Source organism: Schistocerca serialis, chromosome 9 (genome assembly GCF_023864345.2).
Source record: "Schistocerca serialis cubense isolate TAMUIC-IGC-003099 chromosome 9, iqSchSeri2.2, whole genome shotgun sequence".
Classification (NCBI taxonomy): domain Eukaryota; kingdom Metazoa; phylum Arthropoda; class Insecta; order Orthoptera; family Acrididae; genus Schistocerca; species Schistocerca serialis.
In genome coordinates this window covers 358,495,252-358,516,180 of record NC_064646.1, presented here as the reverse complement: position 1 = coordinate 358,516,180, position 20,929 = coordinate 358,495,252, and positions in this window count along the sequence as shown.

Sequence of the window (20,929 nt, the reverse complement as noted above, 5' to 3'; positions counted from 1 at the left end):
CTCTTAAATGGTGTCAGCTACCGAAACCGTATATTGGCAAATGATGGTATTCAAAGGGGAGAGTATGACGCCATACGATCAGTATGAAGAAATTCCATATCTAGTGCGTCTATTCAAACGAGTACAAATTTCTCAGTGAAATAGTACAACATTTTAGTACGATAGGTGGTGAAACGATAAATGATGTGGGTTTGAAACAATTAAGTGTCGATAAGAGACAGAATTCACGGAGATTCACGATATGCTAGGATGGATGAATTGCCCGTGTATATACTTAAGTTTGTATAAAACAATCACAGCATGAGTCCTATTAGCCGTTGACCAGTTTTTTACCCTAGATCATCTGTTTGTAAAGTAATCACGATAAGTTTAGGATTACTTATTTTCATTTCAGTTGCTGTCTCATACTTATGGACATCACCAGAGATGACACAGGAGCTAAAAAGTCACGTATATTTAATTCAAAATCAAGGATATAGCATCAAGTTGTGTAGTATCGTGTTTGTGTTGTTCACAGTAATAATATTGCAGTGGTTGGCTTCAGACTGATGAATCTGATGCAGCTCAGCAGGATACACTGTTTTGTGAAGCTATCTTCATCTCTGCGTAACTACTCCAACCTTGATCTGTTTAAAGCTTCCGATTGTTCTAGGAAAAGCAGAGAACTGTAGCTATTGAGATTTAACGGTGCAGAAGTATCCTGAAATTTTAGTGGAAAAATGTTCAAATGAGTGAATTCCTAAGGGACCAAACTGCTGAGGTCATCGGTTCCTAGACTTACACAGAACTAACTTAAACTAACTTATGCTACACCCATGCCCGAGGGAGGACTCGAACCTCCGGTGGGTGGGGCCGCGCAATCCGTGAAGGGCTCCTCAAACGGCCACTCCACGCGGCGAAATTTTGGTGGACTGACGAGGTGAGGAATAATGAGATTCTGCTCAGAAACTGCGACCAAACCCGATATGGAGCTGCTCATAGGTCTGCTGACGACACTGTTGTCTGGACTCTCCTTACACAGTTATATCTTTCGATGTCGTGCATACACAGATGACTACTGTTGCTGGTTCGTTCTTGGGAGGAGGCCGCACAGATTCTCGACAACATTTCTGCTCATGGGAGGGTGGCTGGAAGTGTGATGAATGTGCACAAACCCATGGTGTTGTCCATTGGTCGCTGGCTACCCCAGGAAGATCTGACGTTCTGCTTTCCTCTATCTTGGGATCACCATTAGGTCATCAACGAACCGTACATTGGTGGTCAACTTTCGTCAAGTTTTGAGAATTACCAGTATGATGATCACTCACAACTTTCTACACTTTCTCGACTATTTGCAGCGCGTTGCCTACCTGAATGCCTACGTTACATCCGGTATGGTTCATACTGCGCAGATGACGATAAGATGTATTATTCAAGCGGCATTGTGATATTTCCTAACGACTGGGTCCATCTTCAAAGTTGACTGTGACACACTCAATCGTTCCGCTCTTGCAGAAGGGTTTGGTCTTACGAACATACGCTAGCGTGTGGCAGCGCTTTAGGTGGCCACGTTGTATAAACAATGTAGCGGTGTCGAGGGCTCCATTAAATAGCATTTACTTACTGCCCTCATGCCAGTGTCCCACTCCATGCCTGTCTCGGTCGGTTGCATCCCGCCCGCATTTGCACACATCGCGGTACTGATTTTGGATCTCAGCTATGCTCACGCGGAAATTCCACGAATTCGCCATCCGCGGGCAAACTATTTATATGTCTTCCTGCGTAGTGTCGCCTGTAACTTCGAAGAGCACAAGTTCCCATTGTTGCGGTGGACTGTCATTTGGTGCCACTTTCATCACAGTTTCTTTCCGACACATATCAGATAGAATTAGTATTATGTGACCTGTGGGGAGTATCCAACCAACCAGCGGCTCCATGTTGTCAAAATCCTGTCTGACTCTTCCCTCTGAACCGTCTGTCGTAGTGTCGACTATGATCACCAGCGCTACAACTGAGTAGCCGTTGCGGCTGTCTGGTTGGTGGGGGGACAACTGGTCCTCCGTTTTTTTCGAGTGCCACCGCACGTTATTGACCCAGGGTCTTTTCCTTAGGCAGCCGTGGAATACTTACCTGCCAAAAAGTCTCTGGCGGTCTCCAGGATAAAGAGCTGTACCTTGGCATATCCATGTCGAGATGCTCACCACACGCGCCTCGACTTTTTGTACTCGCATAGGTTACACTCTGTTCCCGTTATCGCACGTATTTTGCCTTACCTTAACAGCGTTTTTACCACGTCCCCATTACGTTTGCACGTTCCCGGGATGGCAGACTAGTTTTCATTTGATTTTCCAATTAATATATGTGAAAAAATAGAGCGTGTGACGGACCTCCTCAGCGATGGGAGGGGAAGACATCGTGGCCAGGTCTCGGCATTCGACCAGTGCCGACCTTGTGTCTCGTCTAGTCTGTAGCTGACTGTGACCTAGAAAGAAATTAATTAAAGAGACAGATGCTTGTTTCACAACATTGAGAAATTTTAGCTACTTTCTCACTTAAAAAAAATCATTTTTCTTTTTAATTAACTTTAAGTAAAAAAAGAGCATCTAGCTAAGGAGAACAAAACCTGTGATTGATTCACAAATGGATTCTACAGCTATCTTTCGTTTGTATTTTTTGCCGTATCGAGATTGTTAGGAATAGGAGGGTTAATAAGGTAATCAAAAACTAATATGAACAGTTTCTAGAAACAAAAAGAAAAGAATGTGTTCTACGGTCGAATCCGTAAGAGGAAACTTGAATTTTGATGTTTAGCTTGTATGTCATTTACACTGGAAGTAAACTGAAATATAACTCAGTGTAATATTCTTGTCAAGATTTTCGTGAAAAGTGTGAAAAGCAGAGGCATGAAAAATTGGGCAAGCCTCTTAGTATCGTGTGTCTCCTCCTTTTTCCCGGCTTAGTGCAGCAATACGGTGTGGCATGAACTCAACAGGTCGTTGGAAGTTCCCTGCACAAGCACTGAGCCATGCTGCCTCTCTAGCAGTCCATAATTGCAAAAAAGTTGCCCGTGCATGATATTATGCACTAATTGACCTCTAGATTATGAGCCATGAATGTTCGATGGGATTCATGTCGGGCAATCTGGGTGGCCAAACCATTACATCGAATTCTCCAGAATGTTCTGACATGACGGATTGTCATCCCTAGTACGTCCAATCTTATTTGGAAACTTGAAGTACGTGAGCGGCTGCAAATAGCTCCCAAGTGGCCTAAAATAACCGTTCCCAGGTAACCAGCGGTTCAGCTGCACCAGAGGACTCAGTCAATTCCATGTAAACACAGTCCACACCATTACGGAGCCACCCTGCCTTCTTGAAAACTTGGGTACACTACTTGCGATCTGCGCCACATTCGAACCCTACGATGAACTCTTACCGACTGAAATCGAGACTCACCTGAACAGGCCTCTGTTTTCCAGTCGACTAGGGTCCAATCCAGGAAAGGCGCTGCAGCCGACGTCATGCTCTTAGCAAAGGCTAAGTCGTCTGCTGCAAGACTCCAGTAACGCCAGATTTCTCCGTAATGTCCTAAAGGACACGTCCGCCGTACATCACACATTGGTTTCTGCGGTTACTTCACGCAGTGTTACTTTCCTGTTAGCACTGACAACGCTACGAAAACTTCTGTGGAGTGAAGGCCGTCAGCCACTGCGTTGTCCGTGGCGAGAGGTAATGCCTGACATTTCACATTCTCGGGATACTCTTGACACTGTGGGTCTCGAGATGTTGAATTCCGTACGATTTCCGAAATGGGATGTACTATGCCTCTGGCTCCAAATTCCATTCCGCGTTTGAAGCCTGTTAATTACCGTCATGCGGGCGTAATCACGTCGGAAACCTTTTCACATGAGTCAGTTAAGTAAAAATGACAGCTCCGCTATTACACTGCCCAACTATACCTTATTTACGCGATACTACCACCATCTTGTATGTGCGTATCGCTATCCCATGGCACCTCAGTGTCCTTCATACAAATACCTTAATAAATACCTTCGTGGCACTTAAATTTGTATAAAAAAGTTTCTTTTTTCCGAAAATCTGTCCTTGCTGTTTCCAAGCCGCATTTGATATCCTCTCTAATTTCGCCATTGTCAGTTATCTTGCTGTTCAAATAGTAAAACAGGTTACAGCTTTTTATATCTTCTTTGTTTACTTTCAGCTTCACTGGGCTGAATTTCAAAACGTTCCATTAATTTTGTTTTAATTTTGGTGATATTCCTCTCATAAACTCTTTTCAAGACGCTATTCTGTTAAGTTGGTCTTCGAAGCCCTTTACCTTTTCTTACAAAATTACATTGTTGTCAGCAAAGTTCAAAGATTTTTTTTCTTCTTCCTCAACATTAACCCCTTTCCAAATGTTTCCTCTGTTTCCTTTAATGTTCGTTCAACTGCACAGATAGAATAACAGCAGAAAATGGCTACAATTCTCTCTTACTTCCTTCTCAACTGTATATCTTTCAAACCTACTCTTATAACTACAATCTGATTTTTGTACAAGTTCTACATAAGTTTTCGATTCCTGCATTCTATTTCTGCTACCTTCTAAATTTGCAAGAGCGTATTCCCGTCAACGCTGTCATCCGATTTGTCCACGACTGCGGTGTATATAAACCTAGATTTCGCCTTCTACAGTCTGTCGTCAAAGGCAAGCCGTAGGCTAATTATGTGTTGTAACCGCGAACGGAACGGTCGCGCGCTTGCCGAGAACGAAAGCACGGCGGGACCAAACGGAAGCGGCCAGTGAAGAAAGAAAACGAACGTGAAAGGACGGACACGAACAACGACAGCCGACCGAGCAAGACCTAAAGCCGTCGGCACACGGACCGTGCATCCGAACGTTGAGCGTTGAGCGTGCCGAGTTTTTGACGTCATAGCGTGGAATAGCACGTTTGGGAGTCTTTCCGAACGTGCAGAGCAATATCTGGCATGTCAGATATTCTGAGCGTGCGTCTGAGCGCTGACCAATGAGAAGGAACAACGCCACCTACGTCACACGCACGCCGTATCTCTTCAGTAGAGTTGTGAGGCGCCATATTGGCATTCATTTCAAGACTATATGTCTATAAGCCGTTTCTGAGCACCAGCAAATTGAGAATCACTGAAAAACCCGTTGTTAGTTGTGTGATTCGATCCAATAAAATAATGAGAAACATCATATTAGAAGTCACAGAATTATTGTAACTTTCGTATTATGAGAGTAGGCTATTTGTACGTAACGACACACTGAAGATCCACCCAAACCGCGTTGTTCTTGGTACATTTTGTTCTAATTAAATTTCAATTAGTAACATAACGGTTAACGTTCTTAGCACACAGTAAGACAATATGATTAATTGCCGCAAACCTGTTGTTGGTTTAGCGTAGTGAGTAGCGTCTCTAACCATGAATAAGGTTTTGATGGTGACGGTGGTTCGCGTCGTAACACTACCAAATTTTTTTTTCTAACATTCGCGTTTTATTAGGTTCTGATACTTTATTGTTAGTTTAATGTAAGTATATAGTATAATATTTGATGTTATGTAAATATAAGTTCACTTTTTTTGAGGGGTGACTTTGTTCCATTGGCTTAATCTACAGGACAGCTTGCGCTACTTGTATAAAGATATTTTGCTCCTTTTTCTTTTACGCTTCGTTATTCACATGTTGCAAAGATTCTGCTACTGGGTAGGAGCAGTGATCAAGTAAGGCTGACCTTGGCGCTTTACTAAAATGTGGAAATGACGAAATAATGTTTATCTTACGCGGAGAAGTATTCCAAATTTGTACCGCACTGTTTGTTATGGAACTTTTATAAGCCTGTGTCTTTATTGATTGGACATGGTACTTTCCTTTTCGTGGACGACGAAGGAAATGTGCGTTTTAATAGAGCTAACGAGGGAATTTTACGTGCGCCTGTTGAGTAAACAGTGTGATTTACGAACTACAAACATCCCTCAACTGCCGCTGTAGTGCGTTGCGATCGCTTATACCACGTTGGGGCCCACGAACCGTACGCACAAGTCGCATCATTTCTGAGCGTTCAGCAGCACGTTGAACTTGGCACGCTCAACGTTAACGTTCGACAGCACGGGCCGTGTGCCGACGGCTTAACGAACAACAACTCGCTAGAAGCAACAGGGTCACGAGCGAAAACTTCACGAACCCACAACGTCCACTCGTACACGGAAACAAAATAAAGTAAACACGCTGTCTGTAGGCGAGATGTCGATAGACTCAGGTGATTATCAGACTGCCTCGCTGAGAGGCAGGCGCTTAAACACGTGATAGGGTACGTCGCTAGTATCCGCTGGGAGCACGTGCTCCGGCATGGCGCCCTCACATTATACGCGGGCCAGAAGCGCGCGCGGCGACGGCTTACGGCGCGACGGCTGCAGAGCCCTCTAGTGGTACTCGATGTCCATGCCGCCTGGCGCGGATTCGAAACCCGCGGCGCTCGGTACCACATTATGGAACCATGTGTTCCTACAATTCTCTGGAATAGAAGCTACCTTCTCCGACGTCATTTTCTACCAGTTTTTTCATTCTACTGTTAATAATTGGCGTCAGTATATTGCTAACATGTCTTAGTCAATTGACGATTCCGTAACATTCATGGGTGCAATCATCCGTCACTTTTAGAACAGAAATTACTACATTCTTGTTGGAGTATGAGGATATTTCGACTTTCTGATAGTTGTTGCACAGAAGTTATGATAGCTTTGTCATGGATGGTTCTACTAACGTCTCAATATTATCATCTTCTTTCTTTATTTCAAGGAATAAGGAGTTAGCTGTTCCAAATTTACAAACAAAATCTTTCCCATCATTTTCGATATTTATTTTTGTTGTAATACTAGTTTCTAATCATGTCTCCTTTTGCGCAGTATTTCGTCTTCCTTAGAAATTCATCTCTGCCACCTGATTTTTACAGTCTTGCTTACTTCATTTTATTCATTCCTTTATTTTTTAATTTTATGACCTTTTTGTGGTAATCCAGCTTTCGTTTCGATAGAACAACACAGGAACCACCGTCATTTCATAGAATTTGATGATGGTCTCTATTTTTACGTTATGGCCCAATGTTCTGCTAGTGGTACCACAGACAGCTTAGAACTTGCCTAATTTATTTTCAGTATCGCAGTCGGAATCAAAATTTATAGCACAGGCAAAGAAGAGATTTGAGGCACATAGTCTAAAACTTAATTATCCAAAATAATTTTTCATATAACTGGATATCTTCCTCGGAGTGCCATAATTTTCGTTTTATTACTAGAAATCCTAAAACTGTATACCTTGCATATTTCGTTCATGTGGTATACTGATTATTGGACCCTATCTAATAATTTATAATTGATTCCTACCCGTGTTTATTACAGTGAGCGTATGTTTGTAAAGACTTTTCCGTATCTCTAATGGGTGACGTAGATAAAAATAATAATAAAAATTGTAACATACCACGTGACTCAGCTGCCCCCACCTATGGGTGTTATGCAACCTGGGGTGCACTCAAAAACCACACGCGAGATTTTCATATTGTCTCACTTGCAACGTGCAAACAATTAGCCCTACAGAAAAAGGTGAACAGGATCTTTTCACAGCCAATTTAATGTCGTTAATTTTTTTGTAGTATATCTTTTCGCTGGAAGCTACTATTTACATGTTATTCAAGAACAACTAGTTTTAAAGTTACATTTGTCGTTTCTCTTTAATAGTTCGAAAATAACAGGCTCTAGTATACTAGTACAAAATTTACCTATAGGAAATTTTCTACAAGGATGTCCTACTCCTTTATGTCTAGGACTAGTAGCTTATACGTAGCGAGCGAAAGAATATGAAAATTTAGCGCATGGTATGAGGGCACTGTTGGCTGCATAAAGCCTTATGGGATGCTAAATCACCCTGTAAGGGTAGGCTTCGCGAATGCTGTAGAGGCCACTGGGGACAATGACCGAATGGCAGTCGTGTGTAGAGGGTCGTTGGAAGCTCGCCTGAAGTTTCGTAACGTCACCCACCTGCGCCCCTCTGAGTCTCTGGACAGCGAGCGGAAAGGCGATGTCAAAGCACCGACCTGGCGAGGATCTGATGAAAGGAGAGTGGCAAGCGGGCCATCCCGAGGGGCTGCTACTGCGCTGATGAGGTTCGCAGAGAGCCCAGTATCAGTTCCCTGCGACCACAAGTACAAAGCTAGAGGACGCAGCAGTATCCCGTGGGCTGTGGCAAACCACAGCGACCTTACAACAGGTGCCTGGACGGTGTTTGCCTCACATACGACAAACGCCAAGCGTCGCCTTGTCAAATAGCCTGGACAAATACTAGCGAGCGAGTGGCAGCAATGTTCCACCCACATCGAGTAAGGGGCGAAGGCACAAGAACACTGTGCAGAAGATTAAAGGAACAAGGACTCTTTTGAGCTTGGACGAGTACATCCCTGTACTGACGTCATATGTGTAGACCCCAATTTCTGCTAACACCGTGAATGTGGGGGCGAAAGGGATGTCAATCAGTCGCAAATCCGTCAGATTTTGTAACTACCTGCAAGAATTCATCGTAGAGTCACGACTAAAAGACATTTATTGCAAGGGATTTGAGATAGTTTTCCTGCGAGAAAACACAGATGAAGGAAAGGCAAATGCGAAAATAGGTCACGGACTACAACGCGTACACTCACTAAGTATTTCATTAAGCACTCAAGAACATTTCTGTGAAGATATGTATATGGAAAGGGAGGAGCAAAAAAAAAGGTTATAGTGTGTACCTTTATAGTAAACTTGTTTAAAGTAACTATACTACTGTAATACACGTGAGGTTAATGAGTAATTAAATAATCCAGGTTTCATAAAATTATGTATTGCTATGTTCTTATTTTTTCTATACCATGCATGTACAGTGGTAGGTATACGAACTATAAAGCTTTGGAGAAACGATAGACTAATATAGTTCACATGAATTATTTTAAACTAGGGGATCGGACCAATTCAAAATTACACATGGACGTTTTCAGTTTTGTGTGCTCTGTAACACAACGTTGGTTCAGTCATTTTGGTGCATGTTAGGGGAGAGATTAGTTTGCTTAAATCATGCCCCTTAAGAGCATATTGAAACTTCAAGATAATTTTATTTTATCATTCCATCGCAGTTGCTTATTTATAACTAGATAACATGCTTCGATCACTCTGGATCATCTTCGGATCTAACTAGTTGCGTCAGGAAACTGATATGTGGTCCTGAGTAGACAAGAAGCGTTAATGTCGCAACTACTTAGATCTGAAGATAATCCAGAGTGATCGAAACATGTTATCTAATCAAAAATGCCCAACCAAATCCGAAAAATAAATAGGAATTAGCTTAAATATCGATACAATTGTTGAATCTCTCCACTCTAGTGAAAAACAAAACAAAACAAAATGGATCTTCTTCTATGATAACGTTTCAATGGTGACCAAAGTTTTCGAGTTATTAAAGAAAAATGAATCTGAAGGTCACGTTTCTTGAATAACTAAGAAACTATGGCCTCTAATGGAAACCTATCCCAGAACTAAATTAAACTACATTACATTTGCTACAAAAAGGTCCTATTCACTTTTTTGTGTTACTAATAGTTGGCGCATAGCGAACGAGACAATATGAAAATCTTGCATCAGGTATTCGGAGGCACTACAGGTTGCTTAAAACCAATAGGTAGGAGGAGATGAGTCACCCTGCGTAATCTTCTCTACTAATAATAAAACTATAAAACGGTTGTGTGTATCTGTCTCTATTTTTGAAGACGCAAGTCTCCAAAACTACTAGACGGACTGTCATGTGGATTTTACATATAACATAAGCTTAGCTTAAATGATAACAGAAATAAGATATAATGATTTAAAGGTGTGTTTAAAATCGTAATTTCTCTCTGAACTCGTTAATCTCAAAACTTACTAGATGCATTTTCAAGGGGTTCTCATAGGTAACTTACGCGTTGCTTGGCCCAATGTATAGGCTTGTTTCTTCAAAATAGGATCACAAAAAATAAGAGAGCTCTTTAATTCGAGTTGTTTGATTGTATAGCGGACCGAGTATGCAAGATTCCTAGACACAACTAGTATTAGTTCTAATTTGGATTCAGTTACCCTGTAACTTTGATCCAGATACAAGTGATCACCATTGGACGCATGGCCTGTAATATTTTGTACCTGAGGGTGGTCTGTTGCTAGACCGAAACTCGTAGTTTTCACGAACTACCATACATCTACAGTGTATAATCGTGAATGTTTTTCTTTATAACTATAATAAATAACGATAGCAATAATATCTAAATGTAAAGTAATTACAAGCAGAAACAGCCATAGTTGCGTTATAGACAGGGATTCCTAGCGTTAATGTTATTTCTATAACAATTAACCACTGAAGTTTAATAGTTTGCTTAATACATGATACACGTGATCCGATATTACAGTCACACAGTTAAATCTCAGACAGACAAAAAGGGAAATTTCCTAGACACCACAATAGAAAACGAAAACCACAAACTCTGATTCCCTGTATACAAAAAGCCAACATCGGCCTGTACAGCTATTCAAAACAGAGTGAACCACCCAACAGCTCACGAGGAGGCCAGCCTCAGATACCTCCTACACAGACAGGGCAGAATTAAAGGAACAAACATATAGCTACACATATTAACTGAACATAAGCGGACAGTTTGCCACAGGAAATGTTTACAGTAAAAGCACTGTTGACCGGCTGCACCATAAAATGAAAATGCAACTGACACCATATATACACAACAGTATCACAACAAAACATGCCAGTAACAAGCACACAACAGAGAAAGTATTATTTTCACACGATGGAGAAACGACAGATACCAAGAAAACATGGCACACACTGACACTCGATAACGAAATAACTCACAGAATAGGAAACATTATGAGAAATCAAAAAGTACAAGCGGCATATGGAACAAACAGTACAGATCCGGAAAGATTAAAAGTACTGAACGTCACCATAGATAAATTCTACAAAGCTGGTGTACGCCTGCTAATCTGCGAAGAGTTTGATTCAGTGTACATTGAATGGACATGTAGAAATTTCAGGACAAAATACTCGAAACAATTAAGAGCAGTGAAAAGTTATAGCACACACTCCACATTTGGAGACCACGTTATTAAAAACAACAACCACACCAGTGGCATAGGAATGCACCTCCAAATCCCAAAACACAGTAACCATCTGTACCAATTTTAATGTTAGAAAAAATTACGGCATCCAAAAAGATATCACACAAGGGGAAAAAAATATCAACGAAGAACTGTTCAACACTCTAAACGAACTATTAGGCAGCAGAAAATAAAAAGCACATAAACGCAAGCAAGGACATAGACACCCACACACAGACACACACACAGACACACACACACACACACACACACACACACACACACACACACACACAGAGGGAGAAGGAGAGAGAGAGAGAGAGAGAGAGAGAGAAAGCTAACGGAATAGATTCAAGGTAGGCAGAAGTCAGTCAAAAAAAAAATAACAGTAATAAAACAAGGGTCGGAAACGAAAATTTGTGCAGTGAAACATGTGTGCAAGTCACAGGAACAGAGCAAGACTCAGAATTCACAAATGAGCTGGAGAAAACATGAATAAACACTGTCAAAATACTAAACGTAATCCATGAGTAACGAACTACACATAATAGTTCTCTACACCCAAGCTTCACAAAAGTTCTACCGGCATCCACTGGTCAGTCTAACTACACAGAAACAACAAGACCACGTCGGGCACACAAATACAAATCAGCCAAAGTTCAGGACCTGCCAAATACGGAAACTGTAAGGTAAAAACCGGCATATGATGTGATTTTTATCGTAATAAATACCTTAAACGTAGAATTGTAAACAAAAATTCAATACAGGCGATGTCCTAACATCCCTCATGTTCGCAGATACACGTGTACTAATTTAGACCTGTGGTTGATTTAGATTGGCTCACACAGGAAACAGACAATCTAAAATAACAGGTGAAGTGCAGTACTGAGGTGCCGAACCAGCAGAAAAGAGCCTGTGAAAGATGAAGTCGCGAAAGTCTGAAGTCACTAGGAAAGCTGACAGCGAAATAAGACCAAAACGCAAGATATTTTAGCCATCCCCACAGCTGCAGAGCACGCAAGAAGCGCCATCATTATGTGTCAGGGAAAACTAAACAGTGAGGCGAGGGATTATGGAGGCCAGTCTTCAGCGTGCCTCACTGTTTTCGGTCGGCTATGGAAACTAGAAAATCTGAAAAGGGAAACGCAAAGGCTCAATGTAGATATAGTAGGGGTCAGTGAAGTGAAGTGGCAGGAAGACAAGGATTTCTGGTCAGATGAGTATCGGGTAATATCAACAGCAGCAGAAAATGGTATAACAGGTGTAGGATTCGTTATGAATAGGAAGGTAGGGCAGAGGGTGTGTTACTGCGAACAGTTCAGTGACCGGGTTGTTCTAATCAGAACCGACAGCAGACCAACACCGACAACGATAGTTCAGGTATACATGCCGACGTCGCAAGCTGAAGATGAACAGATAGAGAAAGTGTATGAGGATATTGAAAGGGTAATGCAGTATGTAAAGGGGGACGAAAATCTAATAGTCATGGGCGACTGGAATGCAGTTGTAGGGGAAGGAGTAGAAGAAAAGGTTACAGGAGAATATGGGCTTGGGGCAAGGAATGAAAGAGGAGAAAGACTAATTGAGTTCTGTAACAAGTTTCAGCTAGTAATAGCGAATACCCTGTTCAAGAATCACAAGAGGAGGAGGTATACTTGGAAAAGGCCGGGAGATACGGGAAGATTTCAATTAGATTACATCATGGTCAGACAGAGATTCCGAAATCCGATACTGGATTGTAAGGCGTACCCAGGAGCAGATATAGACTCAGATCACAATATAGTAGTGATGAAGAGTAGGCTGAAGTTCAAGACATTAGTCAGGAAGAATCAATACGCAAAGAAATAGGATACGGAAGTTCTAAGGAATGACGAGATACGTTTGAAGTTCTCTAACGCTATAGATACAGCAATTAGGAATAGTGCAGTAGGCAGTACAGTTGAAGAGGAATGGACATCTCTAAAAAGGGACATCACAGAAGTTGGGAAGGAAATCATAGGTACAAAGAAGGTAGCTGCGAAGAAACCGTGGGTAACAGAAGAAATACTTCAGTTGATTGATGAAAGGAGGAAGTAGAAATATGTTCCGGGAAAATCAGGAACACAGAAATACAAGTCACTGAGGAATGAAATAAATAGGAAGTGCAGGGAAGCTAAGACGAAATGGCTGCAGGAAAAATGTGAAGACATCGGAAAAGATATAATTGTCGGAAGGGCAGACACAGCATACAGGAATGTCAAAACAACCTTTGGTGACATTAAAAGCAACGGTGGTAGCATTAAGAGTGCAACGGGAATTCCACTGTTATATGCAGAGGTGAGAGCAGATAGGTGGAAAGAATACACTGAAAGCCTCAATGAGGGTGAAAATTTGTCTGATGTGATAGAAGAAGAAACAGGATTCGATTTATAAGAGATAGGGGATCCAGTATTAGAATCGGAATTTAAAAGATCTTTGGGGGACTTACGGTCAAATAAGGCAGAAGGGATGGATAACATTCCATCAGAATTTCTAAAATCATTGGGGAAAGTAGCAACAAAACGACTATTCACGTTTTATGTGTAGACTATATGAGTCTGGCGATATACCATCTGACTTTCGGAAAAGCATCATCCACACAATTCCGAAGACGGCAAGAGCTGACAAGTGCGAGAATTATCGCACAGTCAGCTTAACAGCTCATGCATCGAAGCTGCTTACAAGAATAATACACAGAAGAAAGGAATAGAAAATTGAGAATACGCTAGGTGACGATCAGTTTGGCTTGAGGAAAAGTAAAGGGACGAGAGAGGCAATTTTGATGTTACGGATAATAATGGAAGCAAGGCTAAAGAAAAATCAAGACACTTTCATAGGATTTGTCGACCTGCAAAAAGCGTTCGACAATATAAAATGGTGCAAGCTGTTCGAGATTCTGAAAAAAGTAGGGGTAAGCTATAGGGAGAGACGGGTCATATACGAGTACAATATGTACAACAACCAAGAGGGAATAATAAGAGTGGACGATCAAGAACGAAGTGCTCGTATTAAGAAGGGTGTAAGACAAGGCTGTAGCCTTTCGCCCCTACTCTTCAATCTGTACATCGAGGAAGCAATGATGGAAATAAAAGAAAGGTTCAGGAGTGGAATATAAATGCAAGGTGAAAGGATATCAATGATACGATTTGCTGATGACATTGCTATCCTGAGTGAAAGTGAAGAAGAATTAAATGATCTGCTAATGAGTACACAGTATGGTCTGAGAGTAAATCGGAGAAAGACGAAGGTATGTGGAAAACACTGATAAGGAGAAGGGACAGGATGATAGGACATCTGCTAAGACATGAGGGAATGACTTCCATGGTACTAGAGGGAGCTGTAGTGGGCAAAAACTGTAGAGGAAGACAGAGATTGGAATACGTCAAGCAAATAATTGAGGACGTAGGTTGCAAGTGCTACTCTGATATGAAGAGGTTGGCACAGGAGAGGAATTCGTGGCGGGCCGCATCAAACCAGTCAGTAGACTGATGACAAAAGAAAAATGGAACTACAAGTCTGCATGGAAGGATGCACTGCCAAAATCCAGGGCAATGCGGATGGGGCACAGAGGCTGCCATCAGCCCGCATGACTACTGGAGACTTGACGTACGTGTCCTGGACGCCGTCCTTCATCTGACTACGAGAGGGGTGAGGAGGGGGTGGGGGAGGCTGCTGCTCAATCCTTTCCTATCGCAGACACCGATGCTGTCAGCTCTTGTCTCCTAAATGGGGGCTGACATCCAATACCTGCAATCCATCTACATCTACATTTATACTCCGCAACCCTCCCAACGGTGTGCGGCGGACGGCACTTTACGTGCCAGTGTCATTACCTCCCTTTCCTGTTCCAGTCGCGTGTGGTTCGCGGGAAGAACGACTGCCGGAAAGCCTCCGTGCGCGCTCGAATCTCTCTAATTTTACATTCGTGATCTCCTTGGGAGGTATAAATAGGGGGAAGCGTTATATTCGATACCTCATTCAGAAACGCACCCTCTCGAAACCTGGACAGCAAGCTATACCGCGATGTAGAGCGCCTCTCTTGCAGAGTCTGCCACTTGAGTTTGCTAAACATCTCCGTAACGCTGTCACGCTTACCAAATAAGCCTGTGACGAAACGAGCCACTCTTCTTTGGATCTTCTCTATCTCCTCTGTCAACCCGACCTGGTACGGATCCCACACTGATGAGCAATACTCAAGTATAGGTCGAATGAGTGTCTTGTAAACCACCTCCTTTGTTGATGGACTACATTTTCTAAGGACTCTGCAAATGAATCTCATCCTAGCACCCGCCTTACCAACAACTAATTGTATATGATCATTCCACTTCAAATCGTTGCGTACGCATGCTCCCAGATATTTTACAGAAGTAACTCCTACCAGTGTTTGTTCCGCATCCTTCTTTCTATGTATTCGCAATAAATTACATTTGTCTATGTTAAGGGTCAGTTCCCACTTCTTGCACCAAGTGCCTATCCGCTGCAGATCTTTCTGCATTTCACTGCGATTTTCTAATGCTGCAACTTCTCTGTATACTACAGCATCATCCGCGAAAAGCCGCATGGAACTTCCGACACTAGCTACTAGGTCATTTATATATTTTCTGAAAAGCAATGGTACGTAACAAACCCCTGTGGCACGCCAGAGATTACTTTAACGTCTGTAGGTGTCTCTCCATTGAGAACAACATGCTGTGTTCTGTTTGCTAAGGCTCTTCAATCCAGCCACACAGCTGGTCTGATAATACATAGGCTCTTACTTTGTTTATCAGGCGACAGTGCGGAACTGTATCGAACGCCTTCCGGAAGTCAAGGAAAATGGCATCTACCTGGCAAACTGCATCTAATATTTTCTGGGTCTCATGAACAAATAAAGCAAGTTGGGTCTCAGACGATCGCTGTTTCCGGAATCCATGTTGATTCCTACAGAGTAGATTCTGGGTTTCCAGAAATGACATGATGCGCGAGGAATAAACATGTTCTAAAATTCTACAACAGATCGATGTCAGAGATATAGGCCTATAGTTTTGCGCATCTGCTCGACGACCCTTCTTGAAAACTGGAACTACCTGTGCTCTTTCCAAATCACGGAAAACCGCACGCGTGCAAAGCGAGGTGCAGCGAGTGCCTGCACAGTGCATCGGTTCAACTCGGCATACTTCGCCTCAACTCGGCTTGCTAGGTGAGGCCGACGCTGCGCGCTGCCGAATGCGCTGCCAGACGGCTTAGTCTACATTGGAATACGTAAGCGCAAGACAATTACCGGAATAATGGAACCATCTGCTCCAAAAAAAAGGGAAAATTGCCGAAAGTCAATTTAAACCGGAATGGGAACTTTCCTACTTATTTGTGCGTTGTGACGATAAAGCCAAATGTCTAATTTGCGGTACACTAATAACGTGTGTCAGAAAATCGTCTATTGAAAGGCAATACAGCAAATTGCATTCATAAAAGTATAGTGATATAACAGAGGATGCCAGAGAGGAAGAATTACGAAAGTTGCAAACTCTTGCAGAAGAGAATTCTGTATCTACAAACGAGGTTTGTTGCAAGTACTTTAGCATGTATATTTTTGTTAAAGATCATGCGAAACGAAATAACTTTTGTTTAGATTCCTTAGTTTTAGTTTTAGCATAAATTATTTCTAACATATCTTTTTTTCTCTACTTTAGGGTGAAGAAGATGAGGGGTGTTGCGAAAGGACTCTCAGAGCTAGTTACAAAGTTGCTCTACGTTTAGCAAGAGCTGGGAGGCCGTTTATGGACGGGCCATTAATAAAAAACATTACGTTGGACGTAGTAGAGACAATGAATCCCACATTAGCAAAGAGAGCTCCACTCCAAGTTTAAACGCAGCCAAAACCTCTCAGACAAACAGAAGCTAAACGATGTCAAAGTTAGCGTAAGGAGGGCTATGCGTGAAGCGTTCATTGAATTCGAAAGTAAAATTCTATGTACCGACTTGACAGAAAATCCTAGGAAGTTCTGGTCTTACGTTAAATCAGTAAGTGGCTCGAAACAGCATATCCAGACACTACGGGATGATGATGGCATTGAAACAGAGGATGACACGCGTAAAGCTGAAATACTAAACACGTTTTTCCAAAGCTGTTTCACAGAGGAAGACCGCACTGCAGTTCCTTCTCTAAATCCTCGCACAAACGAAAAAACGGCTGACATCGAAATAAGTGTCCAAGGAATAGAAAAGCAACTGGAATCACTCAATAGAGGAAAGTCCATTGGACCTGACGGGATACCAATTCGATTCTACACAGAGTACGCGAAAGAACTTGCCCCCCTTCTAACAGCCGTGTATCGCAACTCTCTAGAGCAGGGCCGCACAAGGTGCATGCAGCGGTGCATCGCACAGTGCAGAGCGCAGAAGGCGGCTGCGCTATGTTGACGACGGTGCAGACCCCCCACTCGTCGGCTTTGCGCAACAGCGCTGCCTCTCACTTCCTTAGTTTGTGTCGCTCGCGCCGCCTGTCTCGACCTGTTTCAAAGCTTTTACCCTGTTGTCTTCGTCATTGCCAAATACTAATGTACACTGGGTGGAGAGCTTAGTTTGGTGTACCGGTACAAAAGAGATTTATATAATAACTGTAATGGTAACAATTTTAAATTTGGTTTCAACACAAATGTATCTTCCTATGTGCTCTTTATTTTATTTGCTATTATGCTACTAAGATCTGGAACAAGAAATTTGCTGACAGCAATTCTGAGAGAATTTTTTAAATTACAATTATAAATACTCGCACACAAATTAAACCAACGCCAGTCTTCCATGACTGGCTGCTCTGACAACCCAGCTGTGGTGTGACGCCATGGAAAACAATGTTGTATGAATGATGTTTTCTTGGTGCTAACTAGGTCCTCAGCACCACATCCCTCTCAACTGTCTCATGACGACCGTAGGACTCTGGGACCGAACGCCTGTAGTGTTTCAGAAAAACAGAATGTAAGACCCACTGAAGATTCTACAATTATTGTGGGACATGTTTAGGGGTTAAAACAGAATAATAATTTATGTGCTTACTCAAAAGGGGACCCATCGTTAATCTGTTATCAAAAGTTCAACAGGTGCTATCGTCAACAGTTGACAATTAATAAACCGAGTAAAATCTGATTTCATTGTTAATGCTTACTGAATTCAATGGTAAGTAATCTATAGAAGTGTCTGCTTAGTACCAGGTTCAAGTCATAAGAAAAGAGACAGTGCACGACTAAGCTGTGTCCCTATTGGCGTACAAGCGACAGCGAAGGGCGAGAGTAACGTCATATATACTGATAGCAAGTTTGTCGCAAGTAGTTCGTTTCGATTATTCATTGACTTTGGGTTTCTTATGCGTGTGACAAAAGAACACATGAAGATGATCGAAAGTTACTTGACTTGTAACAATTCATTAAGTTAAACAAATAAATAAAAAATTGGCTCATAGCAGAACAAAATAAATAATTGGCTGGCTCTGAGCACTGTGGGACTTAACTTCTGACGTCATAAGTCCCCTAGAACTTAGAACTACTTAAACCTACCTAACCTAAGGACATCACACACATCCATGCCCGAGGCAGGATTCGAACCTGCGACCGTAGCGTTCGCGCGGTTCTAGGCTGTAGCGCCTAGAACCGCTCGGCCACCCCAAAATAAATAATTTATTCATAACAAACACGGTACCAGTAATGAATCATTATTCAAGTAGTCAATCAGATTTAGTCTGACTCTATCCAGTGGTCACATATAGGATGCCACAGCCACTGGCGACGTTGACAGGATCAGCTGTCAATGTCATGAATGTGGTGCAAAGGGCTGCCAGCATGGTAATATTTCGATGCTGCGTATCTGTTTCGAAACTAAATGGTGACGGCCGTTCATTCTCGAATATTGGGATTTTCCTTTGAGTCAGTGGGAGTTTATTTCCCTAATGGACCGCTGCCGGTCGCTGAAGTGCCCGATTCGATCCGGTTCATCGGTGGGAGCTGGTGGCTGTTACCGCTGTAGCGCCGATCGCTTTGTTCGCGGGAGTGCTGCTCGCCACCCCGGCACACACATTGTAATTCCATTTTCGTGGTCGGGCGCAACACCGCCCGGCCCCGGATCACCGATTGCTAGCGCTTAATTGTTAATCGCATATTAGGTGTGCTTTCTGCGCGGGGTGACCGCGGCGATAACATCGTTACATGTAATCGAGTTAGAGGGCGCACACCTACCGCTGCCGCGCCCCACCTCTGATGGAGTTTCGCTCAAGTAATAATTACACCGGCAGCCCGATTTGCGTCTTTCGCAACAGTCGACGCCGCCGCCGCCTCCGCTGCCGGCGGCGGCAGCGGAGCGAATATTAAACTTGCGGTCGTTTCTGACGGCCAGTGCACCGTAGCATTTAATCAGTGTATCGCCGGCGCGACTCACTCGTCTGCTAGGTGGATGGGGAGAGGGGGGGGGGGGGGGAGGGATAGAGGTATAGCGGAGGAGGAAAAAGAGAGATAGATATGCCTCCCACATGAGGCGGATATTGCATTTCACGCGTTCCTTTTTCGGACGCACCGCACTAAATATTCAACGTGCCGTTGGTGAAATAATACATTTCCGCTATCGGCGTATTGCGAATGAAATAACCTCGCTTGCACTGAACGGCCCGAAATGAAATTCGTGTGAAATTGGCTTAGCGAAATCCGACAGCGCAAGTCCTCCCGCCCGCCGTATCCCGATGCGAAACGCAAATTCGGTGTGCATGGAGAATTAAGCGCTTTTTTCCCTCTTTTTCGGTTACGCCTCGCTAAATTGTCTGTGTTAAAGAGCCGAAAACAGGCTCCGAGTACGAGAGCTAAAGCGTTCAGTGTTTCGCAATGTGGTTCAAGCCTTGATCGTTTGTCGGACACTGAACAGTGATGTTAGAGGTTGATGATCTCTCGATTTTGTGTTTTAATTCATAGAAGCTCGTCACGGTATGTTACTTCAATCAGTCGTCTATGTTCAGTTGAGCGTCTGTACCATAAAAACATTGTTTCATGGAATCTATTAGCTAGTTTATAAAAACTAAACGATTCCAGCTGTTAGAGATGTTTCTACATCGGCTTCTATATTTGTTTAACAGACATTGTGTGACAATGATCTTACAGAATGCGCTAAGTAATTGCTGATACATAAGGAGCTACTTTTAAGAAAGGCAAAAGAAAAAAAAATAAATTTTCCAGCAATAATAAATGATCTCTTTTCATACCAGGTGTCACACAGCATAACCTGAGCAGTTAGTGCAGTTATATGAAAGCTCTTCGTGACACGTATTGTTAAATCAGTGCAACGGTTGAGAAAATGTTCTTATGATCTTTTTCGTAATGAACCATAAGGAGTGAGAGTGGCTGAACGGACGTTTGGCGCAGAACACAGCTAGACCACCACCGGCTAAATAACCATTGTTGTGAAAATCAGTGATTGATTTGATAATCAAACACCCGTCCCATATAGTCCTGATCTCTAACCATTCAGTTATCACGTCTTCAGTCCATTAAAAAGGCCTTGAATTGTCGACGTTTCGCCGGCCGCGGTGACCAAGTGGAACCGCGCGACTGCTACGCTCGCAGGTTCGAATCCTGCCCCGGGCATGGATGTGTGTGATGTCCTTAGGTTAGTTAGGTTTAGGTAGTTCTAAGTTCTAGGGGACTGATGACCTCAGATGTTAAGTCCCATAGTGCTCAGAGCCATTTGTCGACGTTTCACGTCGCACGAGGACGTGCAGCAGTCAGTTGCGGACTACTTTTTCCA